Source organism: Puma concolor, chromosome B4, assembly GCF_028749965.1.
Source record: "Puma concolor isolate L17-30 chromosome B4, mPumCon1.1.hap2, whole genome shotgun sequence".
NCBI classification, from domain to species: domain Eukaryota; kingdom Metazoa; phylum Chordata; class Mammalia; order Carnivora; family Felidae; genus Puma; species Puma concolor.
Window position 1 is genome coordinate 120,901,608 of NC_141673.1, and position 25,081 is coordinate 120,926,688.

General features: G+C 42.3%; 1 protein-coding gene and 1 long non-coding RNA gene across 3 annotated transcripts in view; one reads left to right on the forward strand and one right to left on the reverse strand.

Annotated features, from left to right (window-relative positions):
• KIAA1217 (KIAA1217 ortholog) overlaps window positions 1–25,081 on the reverse strand; it is a 755,207-nt gene that overhangs the window by 414,493 nt on the left and 315,633 nt on the right. The gene's annotated exons all lie outside the window — the stretch shown is intronic.
• The window catches only part of LOC147579466 (uncharacterized), a 29,524-nt gene continuing 10,222 nt past the window's right edge, over window positions 5,780–25,081 (forward strand). Inside the window, exons 1-3 of the long non-coding RNA XR_015253983.1 lie at window positions 5,780–5,868; window positions 19,155–19,223; window positions 20,509–20,671. This is a non-coding gene — a long non-coding RNA (uncharacterized LOC147579466). The remainder of the gene's footprint in view (window positions 5,869–19,154; window positions 19,224–20,508; window positions 20,672–25,081) is intronic.

The following is a 25,081-nucleotide window of genomic DNA, read 5'->3' on the forward strand; positions in this document are numbered from 1 at the left end:
CTAGTGAGTTGGGGGCCCAGGAGAGGAAGCAGATGTGGGTGCAGGGAAGGCCTGGATGCTAACTGGAGTCTGGGATTTAGTCCACAGTACTACTGGGTTTAGTCCACAGTGGCAGCATATGACTGTCTGGAGCTCAGAAGAGGGGTCCCCAGGGGAAAGGCAAATTGGAGAGTCATTGGAATATTGGGTACTTGTGATTGTGGGAGTGGATGAGGTTGACAGGGAGAACCAGCAAGGTAGAAGGGGGAGTTGAGAAGGAAGACCTTGCAAGGGAGTGTGAGAAAGGGAAGCTAGTCTAGTAGGAGAAAGTTGGAGCAGGTGGTACCTGGAAAACTAAGGGAAGAGAGTGTGTCAAAGGATGGTGGTGTTAAACGGCTAAATAAAGACAACTACGTCCCCATGGGGCTAAGGAAGTCATGAGCATCATTTTATTTTCCCACGTGCTAATTTGTATTCCATTTGGGGGAATCCCCTACACCCTAGTTGCTACATAAAAATCCATACGTTAAAATACACTCTGTGCTTTAGAGTTCTCTGGGTTTTGCCAAATGCACAAAGTCTTGCATTCACCACCACAGTCAAGACACAGGACAGTTCCATCCCCACCGCACCCCCCAAATTTCCTCATGCTGTCCCTTTAGCTCAGCCTTTCTCCCCAACGCCTGGAAACCACTGCTCTGTCTCCACTCTTAGAGTTTTGTCTTTTTCAAAATGCCATGCGTGGAATCACACATCACACAGCCTTTTTGCACCCCTGCAAAATATATTTAGGGATCATTCGTGTTATTATGGATTCCTACGTGAATCAATTGCTCATTCCTTTCCATTGCCATCGTGCCGCTAGACCACAATTTATCTGTTCATAGGTCAGAGGACATGTTGGTTATTTTCAGTCTTTGTCGATAATGAACAGAGCTGTCACAAATATTTGCATACAGGTTTTGTCTGAACCCAAGTTTGCATTTCTCTTGGGAGTGTGATTTCCGGGTTGTAGAGTGAGGCTATGTTTAACTTTACAAGCATTAACATCTTGTTGACTTTGTAGTTTTGGAGAGGTGGTAAGATCAAAACAGGATTGGAGAGGGTTACAAAGTAAGAGGGAAGTGAGGAGGCACATGCAGTACGTGAGAGCAGCACTTTAGAAGATTGTGGCCAACATGGAGATAGTGAACAGGGCTGCGGTTGGAGGTGGCCGCCAGGTTAAGGGAGGGAGGGTTTGGCAAGGATAAAAAAAGGCTGGCACGTGTTTAATGAGGGCGGGAAGGAGAAAGCAGACAGGGAGAGGTTGAAGATAAAGGGGAAAAGAGCAGGGTGTGGAGGAGGAAGGGGTAGCAAGGTTTCTGAGAGGGTAGGAGGGACTGGTTTTTGATTACAAGGAAGTAGACCCTCTGTTTTACTGAGAGAGCAGGAAAGCAGTGAGCGTCTCAAAGCCCTAGCCTGACCTTAACATGATCTCATAGGGGACAGTAGAAGACAACCTCAGACCGTCCAAGCTACCCGCCTGCACAAACCCTTGACCCAACCAGACAGTCTCTTGACTACACCATGCTCATACCATTCTTTAGGAGCCAGTCAGTGTGTGGGGGAGACAGTTGTCACCATTGCCTGTGATGGAGCAGGTGCTCAGAAGAAGCCAAGCTCCCAGTTCAGTGCATCGTTAACATTTATCCACCGAGGTATTTTGGCCTTATCTTCTACAAAGATACACTTACGATTTTCAAAGTTTGATCTCCATGTCACAAATAACCACCAGTTTACCAAATCGCCTCTAGGTCACAAAACCTGGGGATTCACAGGACTCAGGGACAGGTGGCATAGTCACGAAAATTCCCCTTCCCTTGTACAATCTGGGATCTTAGTCAGCCTTCTTGGCAACATAAACGTTTTTCCTTGCTACACACCCTGACATTGACCCCCGATAATTAGAAGCTCAGCTGCCCTCTCCTCTCACTCATTCATGAGTAAAGCAGGATGTATTCCTTCTACTCTTAAAAAGAAAGTGGGGGACACCTGGGTGTCTCAGTCAATCAGACGTCTGACTTGGGCTCAGGTCACGATCTCATGGTTTGTGAGTTTGAGCCCCGCATCGGGCTCTCTGCTATTAGCACAGAGCCGGCTTCTGATCCTCTGTCTCCCTCTCTCTCTGCCCCTCCCCCCACCAAAAATAAATAAACATTTAAAAAAAGAAAATCATGGTAACAATAATGACACAATAAGAAAAACAGCACTTGTATTAGTTTAAATGATTACAATGCAAGTTGCTGGGCATATTGTTGAGGAAATGAAGGTTTTCAGACCTTCTGGGAATATCTGAAATGACTCCAGCCAATCATTCGGATTCCAGAAAGCCTCATGCTGATATGTAGCAGAGCAATTTGTGAGCCAAGACTGATAATCACAGTCAGCTGTTGGATATCAGATTTAACACCTTAAAAACTCATAGGAACCAATAAATGTTTTGTGGAATAGTCCCATACAAAAGAACTGGCTATGGTAATCTCAGCTTAATGTACCTGAAAAAAGCGAGGGGTTTAAAGTCAGGAAACAGAATTTCTTGTTTTTGGAAAAAGGTTTGGAGACAATCATAAGTCTAATACAATCAGGGAAGAATTCTCTAGGTGGCCAGTTGGGCTCTGAATCCAGAAATAATATACACAGGTGACTAGTGTTTTAATGGCTTTTGGTTATTGTTTTTATTTTCTCAGCCACAGTGTTACATATCTCAGGGTGGCCATACTCTAAATAAATTTACGTGTACGTTTGAGAAATTCCTTGTAGAATACTTAGCATCTTTATAACAGGGCTAAGAGAGTTTGGAAGTAGCTCTGTGATTATAAGGTCATTGCCTGATTTTGGATCACTCACAGACTTCTAGAGGGCAGCCGCTCTATGCTGGGCACTGGGGGTAGTGTGAATTAGAAGTGTCCCTCCCATGACAACCCTTACCGTCCCTCCCCACAGATGCTCTCTGGGAGAGATCCGAAAGCAGAGACTAGAATCCAATGTGATCTGTATCACTGGGAACACAAGAAGAGGAAGATTAGCTCTGTGTAGAAACTTCGAGAAGACCTTATTAAGAAGGCATCTGAGTCTACTGAATCTCAGTGAATGAGCAGGATCTCCCTGATGGAGGAGGCACAGAACAAGGCAAAGACAGAGCGGTCAAGATGCACTGACACAGAGACACTGAGAACACGGGCTAGGAAATGACTCCTTGAGCCTGAGATCCCTGACTTCCCAAAGCCATAAGCCTTTCTTCGGGGGAAAAAGCACTCTCTACCTAAACCTTGGACTTTGTCCTGTGCCACACAGCTACAGGGCTGCTGAGAGATGTAGAATGGGAAACGGACCAGTGAGCCCAGGGAAACGATGCTTGGGTCACCTTGTCACCCGTGGACAATCCATTCACTTGGCTTGGGAGGCCAGCAGATGCCCCACTGCCTTTTCATCCCATTGTGGGAAGCCCTGGGAGCTAGACACAGCTCTGATATGATAGAGAGAGAAAACTACTCACAACAGACTCTTTCTAGTTTCTGTGAAGCCAGGAAGCACATCACCTTCCAACTCCTCAATGTGCAGATGTGAAGAGAGTGCTACGGTCTGTCACTGTGAGCAAGAAGACTCTGCCATGTTGGAATAAGCCCTTGTCACAGAGCATAATATGCCTTCTCCGTGGCTGTTATAAACTGAATGTTTGCGTCCCTGCAAAATTCATATGTTGAAATCCTAAGCCCCAGTGTGATGGTAGCAGAGGAGGTAAGGCTTTTGGGAGTTGACTCAGTCATGAGAGTGAAGCCCCCATGAATGGGATTAGTGTCCTTGTAAAAAAGACCCCAGGCAGCTCTCTGCTTTGTACCACATAAGACAAATATAATGAAAAGGAGGGACTCTGCAACCCAGAAGAGGGATCTCACCAGAAATCTCAGACTTCCAGCCTCCAGAACTGTGAGAAATAGATATCTGTTGTTTATAAGCCACTCAGTATATATTCTGAACAGCAGCCTCAACTGACGAAGACAGTGGCCTACGCTGTACAAACGGTCTCTGCAGGTGGCATTAAAGAGATAGTCAGTATTCAAGATTCTGTCTCTGTACATGGAATAAAGCGAGGCCAGCTAAAGGGTGTGAAGATTGAATCTATGGCCTTTGGTCATTCATTCATTTGCTAATTCATTCTTTCAAACATGTATGATGTTTGCCAAACACTGTGTGAGCAGGGAAAACCTGGGGTAAGAGATAACAGTAATAAAATGTCATCTATTTGGACTCATTTAGTAAGGAATTTGAGAATGATTTGGAAAGTATGTAAAATATAACATTGAAACAAATATTTAATAAGTCAATGAGGAATATAAATAATAGTACAATAATGCTCAATTTATGTAAGACAGTACTTTCCAAGAATCCTCACCGTAGATATACCTTTTAGAAGCATAAGGAGACAATATATTAAAAACAGGGCATTCTTAAAGATTTGTTTAAGTACCTTCTTAAAGATTTGCTATTAAGCCCAGATTTAACCTGATCCTAGTTACTATAAATCTTTTAAATGAAACTACATTTCTTGAAAATCTTCTCTGATTCATACTTCCAACTAAATTCAAGCTGGTTCTGCTACGTTAAGTCCCAGTTGATATTAAGCCTTTTCATTTAATGATGAACAGATTTGCTGAGTCTGGATACCACAAACACCCCTCAGTAATCTCCAAATTAGATGTCTGTACCCAAAGCCTTAGGGGACAGGAGGACCCAGGGCCATGTCACTGCAGGATCGCTACGATACTCCCATGCCCACTGAAGACCTCATTGCCACCTAAGCAAAGGAGCACTACAGTTCCCCGTGAATACATGGAGGAAACACAGGCACAAGGCAGTTGAACTGCTGGGTCAAGGTCACCCTGTGAGTCCCCTCCTAGCAAACTGGAAGCAAGGATCAGGCTGTGTCTTCTCTTATGTCTGTGACTATCTCCCTCCCATTCCTGGAGCTAAGAAACTTCTATTTTTATTGCTAATTTTGATGTTTTTGAGCTTGAGATGGCGTTTCTCAGTCATTCCCTCTCTTCTTCCCTTCATTAATGTTTGGCATATCTATTACATAAAAACACACTCCCCATTAAACAGCAAAGTTATGACATTTATGGAACATTAGCCAGAAAATATGAAACTAAAGCTTTATTCCAAGTTCAATTAGACTGCACCCTTGATAAAATTCAGGATTCTCACAAGAACAAAAAAAAGAATCAATCTGGACATACTCCTTATTTAAAATCTTGTACACACAGGAACTTCCAAAGGGGATATAAGAAATAATTAGGCTAACAATCATTCAAATGTCTTTGTTGACATTAAAATATTCTGGCTAATGTCAATCTGATAATGAATGAGTAGCTGTACTCTCCATAACTGAGGGAGGCTATCCAGTTTCAAAATACTGTCAGGAGCAAAAGGAATGCCTAATTTGCTCTATCGCCGAAGGCAGACTTGGCCCTGGAAAAAAGCCTCCTTTGTTGAGGTTCCTTTTTAAAGTTACTTCCATCCTGTTAGTAATTTCCTCCTTTTAAAGCTTTACTCTATTAACAACCAACATCGGACAACCATATCGCGTAGACTCTCACCTGCCCAGTGCCAGGTGTGTGTGTCGTGGGTGGGAGGGAAGGGAGGGGGCAGTGAGGGCAGCTGGGGGTTTGCCTGACAGTGACCTAACAAACACATTTTAAAACTGAGATTATATGACTGTATATTTATTTGTGGCATGGGGTGGGGAAGTTGATGGAGATTACTAGTCAAAGGTGCTAAAAACTGCTCAGGCTACTCCTTGGCACCACCGGGAACAGCGCTTTCTCTGCTTCAATCCAGACTTTCAGAAATGTGAGTCATGGTAAATGTAATGGTAAATGGTAAGAGTGTCCACTATGGGGCAAGTCGTTGGCGGCAAAGGACCATAAGTCATACCTTTTCCAAAAAGATTTCTGACTTGCGATGAAGACTACAAGTCAAACCAACACAAGTGATCTTCTTGTCTGGGCTTCATGTCTCCTAAATGATTCTTAATTTATTCACTTCCCATGGATGGACTGCCCTATCTGAATTGAGCACGACGACCAGCTGACTGTGAGGCAGGCAACCTAATATTTCAGAGGCCCATTCCCCTCCCTCAAATGTCACCAGTTCATGACATTCCAAAGTCTGGGAACCACTGAACTGTAGATTAATCATCAACCTTTTGCTTAAAAGTAAACTCTGCTGTTTATATCCTTGCAGTATGCTTTATCAGAGGAGATAGTAATAAAAGCAATTATGATATAATTAGTTATTATATAACAATACCCACTTTGGTAAGAGGCTTGCCAGCAGTGAATCTGAATCAGGGGCAGCACACAGGGTGGCAAGACTACACAGACAATCTCTCTCGATCACTTTTTGCTTCTTACTTAAGCCAACTTCTCTGTAGCATCTGACAACTTTGGACATTTCCTCCCTATTTGTCTGTCTGCTCTACAGCAGCTCGTTTTTCCTCCTGCTCTGACTGGCTTTTCTTGCTTTTCGATGTAGGGTCCATTTCCAAATTTGCCCATGTCTAAAAGGATGATATGCTTTATTTCTTTGTCATAGGTCCCCTGTTATTTTTCATTAAACACTCTCCCTACAGATCTCATGCATCCTCCTGGCTCTTGGTACCAGCTATAAAGCTGCATCTCCTAAATTTAGTTTACTTGAGATCCAACATACAAAGATGAATTGAGATTAACTGAGATCCTCTGCCCCCCTCTCCCTTTGCCCCTCCCTGCTTGGCACTCTCTCTCTGTCTCTCTCAAAAGAAATAAACTTAAAAAATAATTGAAGTCAATCCTCTCAAATCCTGCTGCTTCTTTATCAACTAAGTTTATGTGATATTCGAAACCCTTTGTGTCATTTCAACAGTAGAGTACTGAGTGTCAGGCATACGTAAGGGCTCAATGTCTCACCTGACAACCATTTGTTGAGTGCTTTTATGTACCAGGCCCCATTATAGCAACTGGGCATACAGAAGTAAGCAAAACAGACAAAAACCCCAGCCCACATGGATGGAGCTTACACGCTAATAGGTAGAACATCATAAGTGAAATAAATATGTAAAGGTAAGTAAAATGGTAGTTTTAGATAGTAGTTTAGATACTGCTATGTATTATGGGGAAAATGTGATACACAGAAGGTGGACGAGAAGTACTTTGGTAGGAGGCAATTGCCACTTAAACTTGGGGGGCCAGGAGAATCCTCCTGCAAAGGTGACATCTGACAAAGATCTTAGGGAGACAGGGAGCAAAGCTGGAGAGTCTTCTGGACAGGAGGACTGGCAGGTGCAAAGACTTGGCAACTCTTACCTATAACCTGCTAGCCCTTAGGTTTCTCTCCCAAGGTCCAGCCTCAAATGAGACATCTCTTGTAGATGTTCCATGGACACATGAAACTCAACAGCTCCTCAAATACAAGCATACTTTGGGGATATTGTGGGTTCAGTTCCGGACCACCACAATAAAGCAAATGTAGCAATAAAGCAAGTCAAGCGAATTCTTCAGTTTTCCAGGGCATACAAAAGTTAGTTTTACAGGATTCTGTAGTCTATTAAGTGTGCAAAAGCATTGTGTCTAAAAAAAACAATGCACATGCATTAATTAAAAATAATTTATTGCTGGGGCACCTGGGTAGCTCGGGTGGTTAAATGTCTGACTCTTGGTATCGGCTCAGATCACGATCTTGTGATTTTGTGAGTTCGAGCCCTGCATTGGGCTTTGTGCTGACAGTGCGGAGCCTGCTTGGGATTCTCTCTCTCTCCCTCTCTCTCTCTATCCCTCCCCCACTCATGCTATTTCTGCCTCTCTCAAAATAAATAAATAAACTCAAAAAAATACTTTATTGCTAAAAGATGCTAACCATCATCTGAGGTTTTAGCAAGTCATACTCTTTTTGTTGGTGGAAAGTCTTCCCTTGATGTTGATGACTGCTGACCGATCAGGGTGGTGGCCCCTAAAGGCTCGGGTGGCTGTGGCAATTTCTTAAAATAAGACGATGAAGTTTGCCCCATCAATAGACACTTCCTTTCACAAACAATTTCTCTGTAGCATGCAGTGCTGTTTGATAGCATTTGACCCACGGTAGAACTTCTTTCAAAATTGGAGTCAATCCTCTCAAATCATGCTGTTTCCATTATGTCATTTCAACAATCTTCACATATCTTCACCGGGAGTAGATTCCATCTCAAAGAAACCACTTTCCTTGTTCATTCATAAGAAGCAACTCCTTATCTGTTCAACTTTGATCATGAGATGGTAGCAATTCAGTCACATCTTCGGGCTCCGCTTCTAATTCTAGTTCTCTGCTATTTCCACCCCATCTGCAGTGACTTCCTCCACTTGAGTCTTGAATTACTGAAAGTCATCCATGAAGGTTGGAATCAACTTCTTCCAGACTCCTGTTCATGTTGATATTTTCAACCTCTTCCTATTGAATCACAAATGTTCTTAATGACATCCAGAATGGTGAATCCTTTCTGGGAATTTTTTAATTGACTTTCTCTGTATCCATCAGAGGAATTGTCTATAGCAACTAAAGCCTTACACAATATATGTCTATAAGAAATACTATAAAAATGGATATTTCTATAATAAATCTTATTATAATAAATAAGAAGACCTGAAAGTCAAAATTACTCCTTGATCCACAGGCTACAGAAGGGATGTTGTGTTAGCAGGCATGAAACCAACATTCATCTCACGTACATCTCCATCAGAGCCCTTGGGTGACCAGGCACATTGTCAATGAGTGGTAATATTTTGAAAGAATCCTTTTTCTGAGCAGTAAGTCTCAAAAGTGGGCTTAAAATATTTAGTAAACCACATTGTGAACAGATGTGCTGTCATTTGGGCTTTGTGGTTTTATAGAGCACAAGCAGAATAGATTTAACATAAATCTTAAGGGCTCTAGGAGTTTTAGGATGGTAAACAAGCATTAGCTTCAATTTAAAGTCACCAGCTGCATTAGCTACTACAAAGAGGGTTAGCCTTTCCTTTGAAGTTTTAAAGACAGGCATTGACTTCTCCTCTCTAGCTATGAAAGTCTTAGATGACATCTTCTCCCACTATAAGGCTGTTTTGTCTACACTGAAAATCTGTTTAGTGTAGCTGCCTTCATCAATTATCTTAGCTAGATCTTCTGGAGAACTTTCTGCAGCTTCTACATCAGCACTTGCTGCTTTACCTTGCACTTTTATGTTATGGAGATGACTTTTTCCCTTAAACCTCATGAACCAACCTCTGCTAGCTTCCATCTTGTCTTCTTCAGCTTCCTCACCTCTCTCAGCCTCCACAGAACTGAAGATTTGAAGAGCGGTAGGGCCTGACTGTACGAGGCTTCAGCTAAAGGGAACGCTACAGCTGGTTTGATCTTTTCTCCAGACCACTCAGAGTTACTCCAGATCAGCAGTAAATTAGTTTTGCTTTCTTATCATCCATGTGTTGGCTGGAATAGTACCTTTAACTTCCTTCAAAAACGTTTCCTCTGGGGCGCCTGGGTGGCGCAGTCGGTTAAGCGTCCGACTTCAGCCAGGTCACGATCTCGCGGTCCGTGAGTTCGAGCCCCGCGTCGGGCTCTGGGCTGATGGCTCAGAGCCTGGAGCCTGCTTCCGATTCTGTGTCTCCCTCTCTCTCTTCTGCCCCTCCCCCGTTCATGCTCTGTCTCTCTCTGTCCCAAAAATAAATAAACGTTGAAAAAAAAAATTAAAAAAAAAAAAACAAAAAACAAAAAAACGTTTCCTCTGCATGCACAACTTGGCTTACTGTGCAAGAGACCTAGGTTTCAGCCTATCTCGGCTTTTGACTTGCCTTCCTTGATTAACCTAATCATTACATTTTGGCGCCCTAACACAATTATAATAATAACATCGAAGATCACTTACCACAGGTTACCATAACAAATATAATAATAATGCAAAAGCTTGAAATTTTGCAAGAATTACCCAAATGTGACACAGACACATGAGCAAATGCTATTGGAAAAATGGTGCCAATAGACTTGCTCGACGCAGGGTTGCCACAAACCCTTAATTTGTAAAAAGACACAAAATCAACAAAGTGCAATAAAGCGAAGCACAGTAAAACAAGGAGACTGATCATCTAGCGGTGTGAGGAGCATTCCCCTGTGATCCCTGCCTGGCAAATAGTACCATCGTCCACCCACTGCATGAGGCAGAAACTCCTCCCTCGTCCTCTCCCCTATATCTAGCTAGCTGAAACTTCTTACTGTAGTCATTTTGTCTCTTTTGCCTCTTTATTTTTTAATGCTTATTTATTTATTTTTGAGAGAGAGAGAGAGAGTACTAGAGGAGGAGGGGCAGAGAGAGAGGGAGACAACATCTTAAGCAGGCTCCATGCTCGGCACAGAGCCCGATGTGGGGCTTGATCCCACAACCGTGAGATCATGATCTGAGCTGAAATCAAGAGTCAGAAACTTACGTGACTAAGCCATCTGGCCGCCCCCTTACTGTAGTCATTTTAGATTGACATTTGGCTGTAAATGTACTGTATCACCTCACCTGTTAAGCAAGCATCATTTAATTAACATTCAATTGGACAAAATATCAACAGATGTGGGTCCAAGTACTTCAAAATGTGAAGCGTTATTCCCCTATTGCAAAGAAGTGCTAGATAAGACATGGAGACTAATTCTGTCCCAAGATACATAGAGGCCCATACAGAACCCTACACCTAATGTCACGAAGCTAGCTAGCGATTATTGAGCACTTACTCGTATTTATTTTTCATAAAGCCAAGGCCTGGAGAAATGTGGTAATGTTCCTGAGGTTATAGAAATAGTGAATAGTGGGGTCTGGATGAGAAGTCAGGCAGAGGGATGCCTAGCACTCTGCCCCAGCCATCTGCTCCAAGCCACACGCACACTGTGGTCAGGAGGCCACCACTGGATGTATGCACAGAGACTGGCTGTGGCACCAGAGACAACAGCAGAGTCACTGGGAGGGAGGCCGTGCTTATGTAATCAGTGCCAGCTTCTTTCCTATCTTTTGGAAAATTTGATTTTGGTATCTCACACGTGCTTTATTTTTATGCAAGATGAAAGACTGCAGAAAGGAAGCAAAGGTGCCAAACCAATGACACACTTAAAAATGTTGAAACCCAAGACACCAAGGTGGCTCAGTCCGGTGACCATCCAACTTAGGCTCAGGTCACGATCTCGTGGTTCGTGCGTTCAAGCCTCGCATAGGGCTGTCTGCTGACAGCTCAGAGTCTGCTTTGGCTCCTTCCCCCTTCACCCCTCTCTGCCCCTCCCCGGCTTGCGCTCTCTCAAAAATAAACAAACGTTAAAAAAATGTTGGGGCGCCTGGGTGGCTCAGTCGGTTGAGCGTCCGACTTCGGCTCAGGTCATGATCTCGAGGTCTGTGAGTTCGAGCCCCACATCAGGCTCTGTGCTGACAGCTCAGAGCCTGGAGCCTGCTTCTGATTCTGTGCCTCCCTCTCTCTCTGCTCCTCCCCTGCTCACACTCTCTGTCTCAAAAATAAATAAAGATTAATTTTTTTTTAAATAAAAAAAATGTTGAAGCCCATAATAACCGGGACAAAGGCTGGTGCCCTGGGTAAGTGCAGTGAATTCCTCGGGGGTGAAGTTACCCACACCCATCAGTCATTCCTGTCCAGAGGCTGAAGTACAAGTGGGAACAAAGCACACACCATGGCCTTCAACAACACAACATTTCCTTTCATCCTCCTTTACTAAGTGGCAATGATAATGCCATGTTTAGTCCCATCTCGACTGCCTGGGGAGATCTATCAAGGGCATGCCTCCAGCAGACTTGACCCCATGGAGTCAAAGATGTACTTCTGGGCCCAGTGGGGCAAGGCTGCAGCCCCTACTTCTGCAGGAAGGAACACCAGAATGTACCCAGTTTCCAAGGGGTTCTAAAACTTGCCTTAGTTTTCAGGCATGTTCCATTCTACTGAAGTAGGTGATTTTTATGGGTTCAGGTTAAAAGCAAGGCAGGAAGCTGAAACCACCCAGTGCAACAGGAAGGAGAGGAACCAGGTGGGAGGGGGGTTCCCTGGAAAATGAATGGCCAGCATGAGTCAGGCTTTCTCCGGCCCCCCCTCCCCCACCACCCCCGCCCACGGAAACAAAAATTCCGTGCCTTGATAGCCCGAAGCAGCTCACATCAGGTGATCTGATGAGACATTCTTGCAGTCTTAAAATTAAGTGTAGCCATTTAAGACATCGCTAGTCACCACACCAGTTTTGGTATCCCAGTTCATTTTCGTCAGATTTAATAAACAGCAAATAAACAATCGGGAGAAATGATTTGGGGCACCAAACACCCCATCACAGGCTTATTTGCATGTACTTTCATCTCCTTATAAATTGGAACCGTGGTCTAAAGATCACAGCGTCATCAAATATGCGGGAGAAATGATTTTTAGCACATCCACAGTACAATCACTCCGCTGGACTCTTAAATAAATCACTTCATTTTCAACTGCAATGTAAATCCCTATGAAAGATGTAGGAAGCTTTAAAATAGGTTTTCATGACACGCTAACTCATACCATTGTTTCCCCAATCATTGTCATATTGATCCAAAAATAACAATAATCTCCGCCCTTCAGACCCTACTTGTTTAAAAATAATTTTGACAAGTGTTAAGATTAACTTAATCAGGGGCACCTGGGTGGCTCAGTCGTCCAACTCTTGATTTTGGCTCAGGTTATGATTTCGTGATTTGTGAGTTCAAGCCCTGTGTTGGGCTCTGCACTGACAGCTTGTAACCTGCTTGGGATTCTCTCTCTCTCCCTCTCTCTCTCTGCCCCTTTCCTGCTCTCACATGAGTGCTCTCTCTCTCTCTCAAAATAAATAAACATTAAAAAAGATTAACTTATTGATTTTTCAGTGTTGAAAAGCACGTTCTAAACTATTAATACTATAAAAACATAAGTGGAATGCTTAAATCGCCTGCCTAAAACAACAAGCTGTTCCAAAGACCATTTACATACCAAAAATGCACCTATTAAGTTGAGGTGCTATCTAGAAATAATTTTTATTTATACATTAAGTCAAGTATACTTGCTTAACCTAATTTAAATCACTGTGCAAAGTTGGAAGAAATTAAAATGTTGTTTCTTTCAGAGTCTTAAATTTGCGACAAGCTTTTCCTCCCAATTATAGTTAATTAGTGAGGCTTTATTGTAACAATAAATCACGGGGGACGCTTCTAGTTTCATGGGTGGTTGATGCTGATTCTAATCAGAATGGCTGACCTACTGCTTGAGCAAGGATTTGCTGCTTCTGGAAGGCCCCATAAATGACTTAGGTCAACAGATGTACCACTGAGCAATACTAGTCATGCCAAGGACAGAGTGTCCCTTCTTCCTCCTCCAACGTCTAAAAGAAAACCGAGGATAAACACTGACCTAGGAGGACCAGACAAACAACCAAGCAGCCTATAGTATCATCAGACTTGGAAGGGGCTTGCTCGACCAGCAGCCATTACTAGTAAAATGAACCTGTTTTCATCTCCCACTCCACTGATATTTCACCAGATCTCACACACCAACGAGAAGCCTTAAACAAAAATAAGAAACGGAAAGAGGTCTTGGAATTCAGGATATTTAATTAGGGATCCTTTGGGTTTAAGTAACAGATATCTACTCACAACTGTGTAAGCAAAACAGTAGAGCTTACGGGATGCGAGGGTATTGCATTCGAGACACAGGCAGGAAGCACAGAAAGGCCACGTGATGGTCTGGCCTCAGCAGCTTCATCTGTCTCTGTCGATACTTCATCTCCCCGCTCATCTCTTTATTGTTTTCTCAACTTCTCCTTGCACTGGGCCAAACTGGGATGTGCCAGGATGTTCTGGTTTAAGTACCAACAGAAACTTCCTACCATCTCTCAGATCTGATTCCAACTTTTCAGAAGGGAGTATCTGTTACATGAGTGTTTCACTACAGGTGGGCCACGTACAGCCTGGCTTTGCAGATGCAAACACTGCTACAGGGGCCATGTCTGTGGGTGACGGGGATGTACAAGTGGCTATGCCACCCCCCAAACCTTATTTATCTACGACCTGTGCCAGGGTGGCTCTCATCTTTGCAAATGATTCATTTTCTGGGTACAAGAAAAATGTCCTTCATGGAATAGGTACTTTCTTTTTATTTATTTATTTATTTATTTTGAGAGAGAGAGGGAGAGAAAGAGAGAGAGAGAGCGCGTACACACACAAATGCGGGAGGGGCAGAGAGAGAAAGAGTCATAAGCAGGCTCTGTATTGCCAGCACAGAGCCCAATGTGGGGCTCGAACTCACGAACTGGGAGACCATGACCTGAGACAAAATTCAGAGTCAGACCCTTAACCAACTGAGCTACCCAGGAGCCCCTGGAATAGGTAATTTCTTATATAAGATTGATCATAGATCTTTTACAGAAAACATGTGTCACTATTTCAAAGAAAAGGGAAATAATCATATACCTTATTTATATTTAAATGGGCTTATCTTATTTCCTTTTAGGGATGATATAATACCATGAAGGAGTAGATGGTATTATTCCATTTATTTTCTAAGGGAAATGGAGATTGTTACCCTGCTCATACAGACAGGAAATGATGTTTGATAAACAGTGTGCCAGCAGAGCTGAATGGTGTGGACAGAACGTGCCCAAACCCAACTCTGGTGCTCAGAGCTGCCTCCTGGCCCTGTTATAGCTTCATATGGCCCTCCATTACAGTGAGGGTGATTGCCGCTCTTCCATTGCCTCTAAACTGTGCCTTGACTCTGAACCTCACAGTTATACATCACAGAGTATCTCTTTCTCTGCTTTCTGTATTTGTTTTCTTTACTCATGTATCTTTCATAGTTGACCTGACAAATCCTTTCATGAGTCCATTAATGGAGGGATGAAGTGGATTAACATAACTCCCCAGTGTGTTCCAAATGCAAGAGGAACCCAAAATGCCATGGCATTGACCACTCATGGAATAAGAAAGCTGAGGAAGGCAACCTAGAAACCAATTAGCTACTGTCCCCCTGCATTTTTATAGGGAAATTTTAGGTCCAGAGAGGTGAACTGTCACTCAGCTAATAAAGGGAAATGCTGAGATTAGGGCCCAAGCACTTGCTCACACATCAGCATCACTGGTGAATGTCTGATGTGAAAATACTTCCTTGAGAGAGAAATAATGTAGTATAAAGCAAATGGATTTGCTGGGGGGAAATCCTAGAAAGCTGTTGGTCTAAGTTAGAGCTCGTGGTTAGAAGACTTCCCACTTGATTGCCCAGCCCTTCTCCAGACTCCCTGACTTCTCAGGGACCCAAGAGTACCATTCTGTCTGGCCTTCTTCTCTGTCACAGTGGCCAGCCCCAAACCCCAAAGCCAATTCAAATCCTTGGGCCACATTTTCCCTAAATACATCCCCCCCTCCTTAACTTTCTTACTGCTTTATATCTGAATCTTCTTTAAGTAGTATATTTACTATCAGTTTTCAAATAGTGGTTTTAGCTTATTAGGTCAGAGTATATTAGCATCTGAACTCCTAGGAATTCAAATCTGTCTACTTTTTCTAGTATTCTCTTAGCATAGTAAAGAGAACAGGCTTTTATTTTATGTTTTTGGTCACGACAGGGGAACATATGGGTATTGGAGACAGATGACCCTGGGTTTGGGTCACAACTCTCCAGTTTTGAGACCCCTAGTTCAGGCATTTAACTTTTCTTTTTTTCTTTTTTTTTTTTATGTTTATTTATTTTTGAGAGAGAGAGAGAGAGAGAGAGAGCGAGGGAGGGAGAGAAAGCATGAGCAGGGGAGTGGCAGAGAGAGAGGGAGACACAGAATCCAAAGCAGGTTCCAGGCCCTGGGCTGTCAGCACAGAGCCCAACATGGGGCTTGAACTCACGAGCCATGAGATCATGACCTGAATCAGAGTCGGACACCCAACCAACTGAGCCACCCAGGCACCCCTGGCATTTAAGTCTTTTAAACTTCAGTTGTACATGAGATTGTTGTCAGGATGGAAAGAGCTATTCTGTACCCATGGAAGCAAATATCCTTAGAAGAGTCAGCAGGCAGAAACAGTTCCCGAAGAGAGAAAAAGAGAGTTCAGTTCCAGAAACACAAGGATGAACTGGCTGGGTACAGGGAAGAGGCCCAGACAACAAATCTCTAGGGTAAGTGCCATTTCTTTACGGCCACAAAGTAAAGGGATCTGTATATCTACTGCTAGCCACACCACATAATGGAGTAGTCCCTATGTTTCTACTCTGCTTAATATCAGTAAGTTCTCCAAGTACTAGATGCTGGGTGTTCATGATTAAACATGGTGTAATCACTCAGTATCAATCTTCAGATGTGCTCAGCAGGAAAAGAAGCATATGGCCTGATATGACTCACAGGCCAGCCATGCTAGTCTTAAGGGACTGAAGGATGTCACAAGCTGGCTACCAATCTCTGTCTCAGGTCTTGATGACACCAGTAGATGGATAAGGTCCCACTCACTGCCAGTCTTGCTTTCCAGGGCCTGCTTCCCACAGGTGGTTGCCCATGGAAAATGTCTCCAGGTGCCTGGAATGACAGAAGAATTCTCAGGCTTCTCTTAGAGGCTAAACCATTTTTAGTAATGACCCTCAGATTTTTTTTTTCTTTTTAAAAGTTAAGGTTGGTTACTAAGCACAGTAATGAGAATGGATGAAATGCCTTAAGATTTGGGACGGAACCAAATTTTCAGATCACGAGGGAAACCATGAAAGAGACATTAATGTGAACATAAAATAAACAGGTTGAGGATCTACATTCAATAAAGATAAATAATACATCTCTGACTGAAATGAATCACAGTTGTGACAAGTAAGGAGAGGAGGAAGAAATTAGCCAGGATAAACTCAAAAGAAGTTGTCAAAAATGTTGGTAAGATAACCTCTTGCCAGAGGCAAAAATCCTAGGAGACATGCAATGGTGGCATTGGAAGACCAGCGAGGAAGGACAGAGAGGCTCCAGTCCTGTGTCTCCAGGCTCCTCTCCTTCCCCTCTCCTTGGGCTTCAACGTCTTTGTATCATCTCCCATGTAAACAAACGAACAAAGAAAACAGCTCTTAAAGAGATGTAACATTCACACAAGGCCTAAAAGGCCAGTAATAATTTGGAATGATATGTCACCCAAGACGGTGTGTGTCTTAGTGGGAGGGCTGGCTTAACTCGGGGAATGAAATGCCTACTTTGGAATTTCAGGCTGTGCTCAGCACATGAGGAAGGGGTTGGGCGTGCGTTTGCGTGCGTGCGTGTGTGTACGTGTGCGTGCGCATGCGTGTGTGTTAGGAGGGGAGGAAGGATTGTCTCTGCTTCCTGGGCCCACCGGAGGGACAGGCAGAGGTGGAAATGCAGAGCACACCCTGAGACGCAGTGCTGGAGACGAAATGGGAATTTCAGACAATCTGAACAGGAAGAAAAAAAAAAAAAAAAGACTTTAGGGCTCAAAGAAATGTCGTATGACCCACCTCTCCTTGCTCCTCTCTTTCTTATTTGGTTTCTTTGACATTTTTTATGTGACAAAAACGGAGTTTGTTACTGACAGGCTCTTGTGGAGAACTGTTTGAAGAGAGGGGAGACATCAGAGAAGAATGGGGAAATGGAGGTGAAAACTGAAAAACCACCTCAAACCCTCCTTTCTGGGGACAGTCTGCTCATTTTCTGTTATGCTGAAATCTTGCTGCACTCCGTTCCATCAGTGCACTGTCTATCCCAGAGCCTGAATGTGGAAAGAAGCAGGAAGATCCGTATAATTACGTTTCCCACCTAAGCTCTGCTCTGCCTCCCCCTCTAAGCTCTGCTCTCGCCCCCCCCCCCCCCCCCCATTTGGCGGATGGATCCGAAGCTCACTGCTTGGTCAGGCAGTCAGCTTGTGGTGGTCGGTTACTCAGTTGGCCTCCTTCCTATGAAGCGCAAAGCACCTGCCACTAACTTGCCGCGGTTGGCCCCAGCTCTGCCCCGGTAGTGGGGGAGCCCAAGCCTTTATGGAACACACTCACGTTGGGGTGGCCTCCCCCTCTCGTTCTCCTGTCCTCCCACCCATTTCCCATATCGCAAGGTTGCTGCAGTTTATCACTGCCTCTTCCAAAGTGTGGCAGCTAGAATAAGACCGTCTCAAATCCCCAGCCTCCAGTCCCCAGCCTTTGACATGTTTTCAGGGCGATTTTATCCACATCCGAAGCTCAAATAAGCTGATGGCTCCCTCGCATTTCAGCTCCATATATTCACCTGGCTCCTGGACAGCTGTCTACTCGAGTGCTCCTCAGACACCTCAAGCTCAGTATGCCCTATTTCTAGTACTTCCTCCACAGCTGCTAGGTACTTCCTGTTCCACGGCGGCTGCACAGATGGCTCACCACTCACTTGGTGGGCCCGGGAAGACACCTCCCGCATCCCATCATCCAAAGTCATCAACTAGGCTTTCTTTAGATTTCCCTTCTTACACCCTACATCTCATTCCTTAATTCAGGCCCCTGCTGAACATCTATACAGTGCTTGATTTTGTGTGCCTAAGGTTGCCAAGCCTTTGAAGAATGCTCTTCTTTCTGACGGGATTCTGTCCCTCTTTCTTAGGTTCACTTCCTCTCTGCCTGTGTTCTCAATCTCTATCTCCATTTCTTCAAACTGCTTCCAAAATTACCTCGGTAGTGTAAATTTGATTGTGTCACTCACTCCCCACTCAACAGTCCCCCAAGTCTTGCCAGGTTATCCATGTTCTCAGCATACTTTGGGCTTCTGAGGCAAAGTGGCTCAGAGCTTCTGTGGCCGCTCAATAATGACCCTTGTCATTGATATAATGGCCCTTGAAGCTATTTGACCACATTTGTCAGGCATCCCTTCCATGGATCCTATAAAGGCAGAACATAATTGAGAACCTGAGTTTAAGCTTCTAAAGAGTAGCACTCAACTGATCATGTGATTATTTTTATGTTTACCTTCAAAATAAATTTAGGAAAGAACAATATTCATTTCTTCTTTCCTGATTGACCGATAAAGCTTCCATTTAAAATGTCTGCACTAAATTTGTGCTTTGGAAGATATGTCTCCTCTGGAACTGGGTTTTTATTAAGATATGATAAACATTTTCCCTTTCTGTTTTTCAGTAACATCCATTAAAAAATGCTGAGGAAGTACTGCATAATCAAGGATTCTGTATACTGACTTAAAAGATGGTGAAATAATAAACAGTGATATTCTATTATTTTTGTCATTTTCCAAATATATTTTCCCCACCTCTCTTCTCTCCCTTGGTGCCATACTCCCCATTCCTTCCTTAAAACCCGCCATATTTCTCTCCTACTTTCTGACAATGATGGGTGATAATGCCTTTTCAGGGTCATTGTTGCAGTTATAGTTCATATTTATTGTCATCTGGTAACCGATGGCATTTAGTTAAGTGTTCAGCACAGTGTAAATATACTCTTCATCTCATGTAAGTCCACACCGGGCTGGACTTGAGTTTTCATTCACCATTTGGCATTCTAAGATCGATGAAGCAGAAATGAGACTTCCTAAAACATGCTTCAAAATCAGAAATCATTGATTTTGGTATCTACTTAATTACATATTAAGTTTTAAACACAGATTTAAAAATACTAACCCTCTTGTCTGAGTTCACTGAGCAAAGAATATCTGTGTGTAAGTGGGAAGAGGAAAGCTAGCCCCAGAAGAGCCAATCTTAGGTGTATTAAGTGTAGCTGGATAAAGTTTTAAATGTTTAAATGAACCAGTGGGTGCAGAGGGACTTCTCAAACTATTACTTTTTCCCCAAGGAAGCCTTTACAAACAAACTTGCGTTTTTTGTCCACACCTGATTTAGTCATAGAGAAGAGGATTACATAGTTACCTGCATGGTTTTTAAATTTTCTAGCTGTTTAGGTAGATAACTGGAAAAGAAAGAAGTTTTTTTTTTTTAATGTTTTATTTATTTTTGAGAGAGACAGTGCAAGCCAGGGAGGGGCACAGACAGAGAGGGAGACACAGAATCGGCAATAGGCTCCAGGCTCTGAGCTGTCAGCACAGAGCCCAATGCGGGGCTTGAACTCACAAACTATGAGATCATGACCTGAGCCGAAGTCAGACGCTTAACTGACTGAGCCACCCAGGCACCCCTAGAAAAGAAACACGTTTTATATTATCTCCAGTAATTGAGGATTATCACCTAGGTCAAGTTCTAATTCCCTTGACGATGGCACAATGTTCCCCTTAATTCGAGAATTCACTAGGCATACTAGCAGACATACTAGTTAGTAGGCATACTAACATATACAATGATTTTTTTTTTAGTATATATAGTATTTACTTTCTTGACTATTTAGGAAATGATTACAGAGATATCCTTAAAAATAGTAGCAAGACTACACGTCAACTAAGCAACACGAATACTTGTTGAGTCCCGTAAGTAGTACGTATATGGTAGTTCTCCCTTTCCTGTGGTTTCGCTTTCTGTGGTTTCAGTTATCCGTGGTCAGCTGCGGTCCAGAAGCAGGTGATCTTCCTTCTGACATATTGTCAGAAAGTCAGTAGTAGTCTGCCACTACATTACCAAGTCCACACCATTCATGTCACTTCATCTCATCACGGAGGCATTTTATCATCTCGCATTATCAAAAGAACAAGGGTAAGTATAATACAGTAAGATATTTTGAAAAAGAGACCACATTCGCATAACTGTTATTACGGTCTCTTGTTTTAACTGTTCTATTTATTATTGGTTATTGTTAATGTCCTACTGTGACTAATTTATAAATTAAATTTATCATAGAGGTATATGTATAGGAAAAAACATAGTATATACAAGGTTTGGTACTATATGTGGTTTCAAGTATCCACTGGGGGTCTTGGACTATATCCCCCGTAGATAAGGGGAAGGGACTATTGCATATGCTCTAAATATCAAACAATGATCTCCTAGAATTCTATTTTCTGATGTCCATTTGAATATTATTCTCCAAATAACTATTCTTTTTCTTCAACCTTTCTTCAAAACTGATAAGATACAACTGGAAGTAAGTTGAACATTTTCAGCAAAACTTGAACAATTTAGCACAGATATTACTCCTTCTCCCGTCATGGGAAAACAGGTAATAGCTGTTAAACTTCACACTGAGAGTTTTAACTATTGTATTTCTGGTTGGTTAAAGACACAAGATGTGGCTATAAAACACATACTTCTGAAATGTATTTGGCCCAATTATAACAAGAATTGGTAGCTAATTTACATATTAATGTGTCATCCATAGACATGTCTACAGAGTCCAAGTCAAAATTGATGAAGTGTTATATACCAATCTATTAAATGCTGTTTGATCATAACCCACCATATAGACATAAAAATTGAGGGGCACCTGGGTGGCTCAGTTGGTTGAGTGTCCGACTCTTGATTTCAGCTCAGGTCATGATCCCAGCATCGTGGGATTGAGCCCTGTGTTGAGCTGTGTGCTAAGCATGGAGCCTGCTTAAGATTCTCCCTCTCTGTCTATCTGTCTGTCTGTCTCTCTCTCCCTTTCCCCCCTCCTCTGCTCTCTCTCTCAAATAAAAATAAAAAAAATATATACAGACATAAAAATTGAATACTTATTTATTATTATTATTATATGTCTAGCTGTGGGGGTTTTTTGTTTAATTTTTTTTCAGTGTATCTTGGAAATCACTAGGCTTCCTGACTTCAGATACTAATGTCCTTTTATCAATTCTGGAATCTTCTCAGCCATTATCTTTTCAAATAATGCCTCTCCCAGTGTCTACATGGTTTCCTTCTGGACATCCAATGAGACTTAGGTTGGATCCTCTCACTCTCCTGTTTATATCTTTTAACCTCTCTTGTGTTTTCCATCACTTTGTTTCTCAGTGCTGTATTATTAGGAATTTAAAAGTCTGTCTTGCCAAAGTTTACCAGTTCTTTCTTCATTGGATCTACATTGCCATTTAACAGATCCACTGAGTTTGTACCTTTAGTTATTACAGTTTCCATCTCTAGAAAATCTATTGTTCATATATTAGAAGCTGCTGCTGTTAGAATCTTTTTTAAAAAATTATTTCCTATTCTGAATCTAATAATTCTAATATTGGCAATTTAGGTAGATCTCGTTCTGTGATTCTTTTCCCTTGCTGGCTCTTTGTCATGGGCACTTGTTTCCCAACATAGTGAATTTTTATTGTGAGCTCACGTTTTGGACTTTTATCTGTGGTACTTCTCAGAGGCCTGGTTATAAAGGACATTCTTACTAAGAGGATGGTCATCTTCTGCCACCAGGCAGCCAGAGACACTGACAATCTAGGATGATTAAGTACTATTTTGGCTTTTTTGGGGGGGACAGGGGGCTTTTGGGTTTTCCCCCCATTCTACAATAACATGACTTTAAGCCCCAAGACTATGTGAGTGAAGACATGAGGTTAGACATGCTCAGGATATTCCTTTCTTTTATTCTTCTCCACGCAGAGCTGAGGTTGAGTCTAGAGCTTTCTCTAAGGTGTCCCTCTACAGGGCAGGCATTCTTCCTTGTGTCATTCACTAAAGATATTACCTTTGCTGCCTGTAGACGGCTCTAATATGATGGCCACTCTTCTTGGCATTAGGAGTCACTTTTCCCCTAAACGTATCTATTAAAATTCCCTAGACCACAAGGAATTAACAAAGACCACTATCCAAATGATGGTTCTAATTTTCACTTATTTCTTTGCATTGAAGCTTTCTTATTTTTTTTTCTGCCTCCCCCCTGCCAGGGGAATTCCTTTAATTTACTGTCAAATCAAAAGATATATATATATATATATATATATATATATATATGTTTTTAGTTTTTTTAATGTTTATTTATTTTTGAGAGAGGGGAAAGGCAGAGAGAGAGAGACACAGAATCTGAAGCAGTCTCCGAGCTCCAAGCTGTCAGCACAGAGCCCAACGCGGGGCTCGAACTTACAAACAGTGAGACCATGACCTGAGCCGAAGTCAGACGCTTAACCGACTCAGCCACCCAGGAGCCCCATGATAGATAAAATTTTTAAAACTCTAGTGTTTTTTTTTTTTTTTTTTGCTTTGGTCTCCTGGGAGGGTGTTCTCTGAATATCTATTAGGTACTTTCCCAGTATTATTTGTTGACGATTCTTCTGGTTATAGCTACTTAAAAATCCTTGTGAAATAACTTTAATAAACAGGGCACACACAAAAAATAAAAGGGCACAAATAGAATAGATTTGAGGTTCTCCTAGTGTATTATCTTTAAATATTCAAGATGCTTCTTCATGAATCTCTAAGAATGTAAATAGAAGTTTCATCATAAAAAATTCACATTATGTTGTGTTAGAAATCGAAGTAACAAATTAGTCCTCACCTCCTGAGAAAGTTCTTAATCAAAACCAGAAAACTCCCTTCTCAGGGATATATGAAGGATAGTCAAACAAACACTAACAAACTATAAAAAATAGCTATGTGATGCAAATATTAAATTACAAATAAGAATAGAAGGATGTTGAATGCTTCCAAATAGTTCCCATTTCTGAGACTTTCTTCTTCAACTGGAGTCAGAAGAGTTGCCCCCAGTGAAACGTGATAGGGTTTTGTGGATACCTGAAGCTCCCATTAAACATGGTAGGAAACATTTTAATTTTGATGATAATTCAGTTATATGCCATGTTATATTAAATAAATAGTATGCTATGGGCTAGATTACCAGACTTGCATCATTTTAAATATAAAACTTAAAAAAAATTCATACTTGGAGTATTTTGTTTGCAACTACAGAAGGGGCATGAATATATTTGTTTCTGTTGGTAGGCAATGTTGAGAATACTCTGGCCTGGAGTTCTAAAGGAAAGTTCTAAGTTGATATATTTGTACCTTAATATTTTGCCCCTCCCTCTGCTCCCACTTTGACCCTTGAATGTTGCAGTGCCCCAGGCTTCTTAGACATGGGCCAATTCTCTTTTCTATACCCTGTGATTTCGTCCAGTCCCATGGCTTTAAATAGCATTTATAACTGGTGACCTACTTGTTCTTGGTAGCCTCCGCCTTGACTTAATCTGCAGACCCCCATTTTTAATTTCCTATCTGACATTGTCTCTTGAATTCTTCATAGCTGGACCACATGCACCATCACAAACAGGCCTTTCAGCTTTCTCAAATCCCAGAACCTGCTCCTGCCTTGCTTCCCATTACTTGGTATCACTTTTCCTTGTTTAATTTTTGTTTTAGAACCCACGTGAATGGGTAAACCCCATCGACCCACAGCCTTCATAACCATGGTTGATTAGAGCCTAATACTTGCTTCCACTTGCTCAGAGCCTAGAACAACACCTGACACATAGTAGGGGCCCAATAAATATTTGTTGAAGGAATGAAAAAATGAAAACCTTTTTCTCTTTTCAAATCATTACTAATAGACCTCTCCCCACTTCCTCTTTTTTCACCAGCTTTTTTTTTATTCCATCTGCTCTACTTTGTCATTTCCTAAACACAACAAGGCATGTTTCCTCCCCTGCCCCTCAATCTGGTAAACTTTCATTACTTGGGGCAAATAACCTGCTCTGCTTTTTCTTCTTTTAAATTTTTTTTAATGTTTATTTATTTTTGATAGAGAGATAGGGAGAGCCAGGGAGGAGCAGAGAGAGAGGGAGACACACAATCTGAAACAGGCTCCAGGCTCTGAGCTGTCAGCACACAGTCCTATGTGGGGCTCAAACTCACGAACCGGGAGATCATGACCTGAGCCGAAGTCAGATGCTTTAACCAACTGAGCCACCCAGGTGCCCCCTGCTCTGCCTCTTCCATGCACAAGTTTGTATATAAAGCATTAGGAAAATTATATTTAGATATCCAGATAACCTGGATATCCCACCCATTGCAAAATCTTCCTCAAGGACAAGGACCATGTTTTACTTAACTTTTTTTTTTTTAACTTTTTAATATTTAGCACAATGACAGATACATAGTAGATGGTCAATGAGTTTTTGGGGGATGGGTGGGGTGGTCAGCATAGTCATGGTACCAATTACATTTTCAAGAAAACAACCTAATCCCCAGGATCAAGTA